Source organism: Silene latifolia, chromosome 10 (assembly GCF_048544455.1).
Source record: "Silene latifolia isolate original U9 population chromosome 10, ASM4854445v1, whole genome shotgun sequence".
Classification (NCBI taxonomy): Eukaryota; Viridiplantae; Streptophyta; class Magnoliopsida; order Caryophyllales; family Caryophyllaceae; genus Silene; species Silene latifolia.
The window spans coordinates 55,513,899-55,517,179 of NC_133535.1; the positions used below are offsets into that span (position 1 = coordinate 55,513,899).

Consider the following 3,281-nt stretch of genomic DNA (forward strand, 5'->3'; position numbering starts at 1 on the left):
GTTTTGGTCTAGGTGTTCCTAACGACAAGTACTGAATACTAAACCCCACGAGGGAACACGACCAAAAATGGCGCCGTTGCCGGGGACGGTGTTAACTTGATTTAGATTTTCTTGTATTGTTATTAGTTGTGTCTTTCTTTGCCTTGGGGAAGTAAAACTCCTCAAGGTTTGTTCTAATTATTTTCGAGTTGTTTGATATTTTGCATGTCTAGAAGGTCACAAGGTGACTTGTTACCCTTTGATCACGAAATTGAAAGGACTTTGACAACTAATAGAAGACTTGCTAGGAGAACTTTGAGAGGTATTGGTGAGGTTGTAAATATTCAACAAAATAGTATTGAGTTCATCAACCATTTTGCAAGAGAAGGTGAGGAGAGCCCAACACAAAATCCAACACAAAATCAACCCACAATGCCTAAGTTTTCATCGCATTCCGTAACCACCGAGGAGAACCTACCCAATGGTACTCCCACACCGCAACACTTAACCGGAAATTTTATTGCCAAATCCGCTTTTATCCAATTAGTCGAAAGAAGCTAATTTGGGGGGATGCCTAGTGAAGACCCTCACTCTCATATGGAGACTTTTTGTAACTATTGTGATGCGATTTCTCAAACCGGTGTAACTCAAGACCAAATTCGGTGGGTCTTATTTCCTTTTTCTCTAATTGGCACCGCGAAACAATGGTTGAAAGGCCTTGATAAGGCTACTCTCGGAATTGATTCTTGGAAGAAGTTGGCTCTAGCTTTCTACAAAAAGTTCTATCCACCGGAAAAGACTAACATGCTAAGAGCTCAAATTACGGGCTTTAAGCAAAGAGATGAAGAATCTTTGTATGAAGCTTGGGAGCGATTCAAAGGAATTTGTCGCTCATGTCCTCACCATGGACTTAGCGAGTGGTTCTTGGTACAATAATTTTGGAATGGTCTTTATGAAGATTCAAGGATCATTCTCAACATGGGATCGAATGGAATGTTCACCGAAGTTGATGACAATCAAACTTGGAACAAATTTGAGAAAATGGCGGTCCATAACTCACAATATAGTAGACCTCGCAAGGCTACTAGAGGAGGAAAGCATGAAGTGGACTCCATTACTCAATTGGGTGCTCAAATTAGTGCTCACATTGATACCATCAATTTGAAGTTTGAAAAAGCTATGGCTAGACTTGAAGAAGCCTCAAAATCACCAAAGCATCATGTTAATGCCATGACAACATCTTCATCAATCCCAAGTGGGATATGTGAGAATTGTGGAACTTTGGGACATGACCAAAGTGAATGTAGGGGAACAAATGAACAAGTGAATGCTTTCCAAGCATACAAGAGTGGTACCCCTTATTCAAACTATTACAATGAAAACACTAAATTCCATCCAAATCTCTCATACAAAAGCCAAAATGTTCAAAACCCTCAACCAACATACACCCCACCTCCCATGAGAAACCAAAATCAAAGACCCTTTTACAACCAAAACCAAAGTTACCAAAATCAAACTCCATACAATCAACAAAATGACCAAGGTTTTGATGTTCAAAAAGCGGTCCTCCAAATCCAAAAGAATCAACAAGAGTTTTTCACTCAAATGCAAAAAGATAGTCAAGTAAAATAAATCACCATCAACAACATCCTAGATCACACCAAAATGTTGGAAACCCAATTGACTCAACTAGCATCTTCAAACTCACAAAGATAAAAGGGGCAATTACCATCTCAAAGTATTCCCCCAAGACATGAAACGGTTAGTGCCATTCACTTGAGAAGTGGTACAAGGTATGAAGCACCGAAGAAGCAAGTTGAGGATGAAGTTGTGGAAGCTAGTGACAAAGAAGAAATTGTGCAAAACTCCAAAGATGGAGAACCATCAAAAGAAGACATTTCAAAGAAAAATGAAGACAAAGTCAAGGAGAAGGAGCCCATTGTGATTAGACTTCCTTTTCCAAGTCGTCAAGCCAAGCCCAAATTTGATGACCAACTTGGAAAATTTATGGAAATTGTGAAGAATTTGGAAGTCTCAATTCCTTTCACGGAATTAATAAATCACGTGCCGGCCTATGCAAAATACATGAAAGACATCCTCACAAAGAAGAAGTCGATCCGGAAGCTTGAGACTATCGCCTTCACTAAGGTGAGTAGTGTAATACTTCAAGGGTGTTCACCTCCAAAACTCAAAGATCCGGGAAGCTTCTCAATACCGTGTACCATTGGCGACACCACGATCAACAAAGCCTTATGTGATCTAGGGGCTAGTGTGAGTGTTATGCCGTACTCGGTGAGTAAAAGGTTAGGGATGGGAGAGCTTAAATGCACCAATATCACACTCCAAATGGCCGATAGATCGACGAAGACACCATTGGGGATATGGGAAGATGTTCCCGTAAGAGTTGGGAAATTTTTCATCCCGGTGGAATTTGTCATTGTTGACATGGAAGAAGATTCCAACATTCCAATCATCCTAGGAAGACCTTTCTTACACACCACGGGTGCGGTAATTGATGTGAAGCATGGAGAGCTCACACTAGAAGTGGGAGATGAGAGCATAACTTTCAAGCTTGACAAGACCATGAGAGCTCCCCGTTTGCATGAACCATGTTTTATGATTGATCATTATAGCCGGAAGGATGATAGGAAGAAGTCGGAATTCCAATGGAAGAAGAAAATTGATGATGCTCCATTCAAAGAGCACGTGAATTATAACAAAGAGAGCTTGAAAAGCTCACCAAAGTCAAGCAATGAAGAGGATGGCCTCATTGGCCAAGACAAGAAAGTGGGAGAGTTGTCTCTATCAACTCAAGAGATCTTTAGTGATCAAGTAGATGAAGTTTGTTGTCTTTGGGACGCTGAGTTTGAAGGGATTTTCAATCCCTATATTGGTAATGCTATCGATAAAGACCGACATGAAGGACAACAAGGGCAAAAGTCTATTGAAGATTTTTATCATGATAATGAACAAGCTTTTGACTACTTCTTCAAGGTGTTGAGCAACATCAACAACACCTTGGACAAGCCCCCATTACATCTCACTAAGGATGAGAGTTTGGTGGAATCCTCCCTAAACCACCATTTGTAAATATTTCTAACTCCCTAACTTGCATTTTAATTCTTACATTGCATTTTTTGTCATTTTTGGATTTTTATGCTTTGATCAAGATAATTATCATTTTTGAGAAAAGTGAGGGAGGGACTAATGATTTAATTGATGTGTAGTGCTTTAGCTTAGTGTGGGGATATCAATTGCCTAGGCTATTCATGCCTTAGTAGTGCCCCTACAATGAAGAACAC

General features: G+C 40.0%; 1 non-coding gene across 1 annotated transcript; it reads right to left on the reverse strand.

Moving 5' to 3' along the window:
• Positions 1 to 783: 783 nt before the first annotated feature.
• LOC141610133 (small nucleolar RNA R71) lies at positions 784 to 890 on the reverse strand. The gene has a single exon (XR_012528030.1). It is a non-coding gene; the product is annotated as a small nucleolar RNA R71 (small nucleolar RNA).
• Between the last annotated feature and the right edge of the window lie 2,391 nt (positions 891 to 3,281).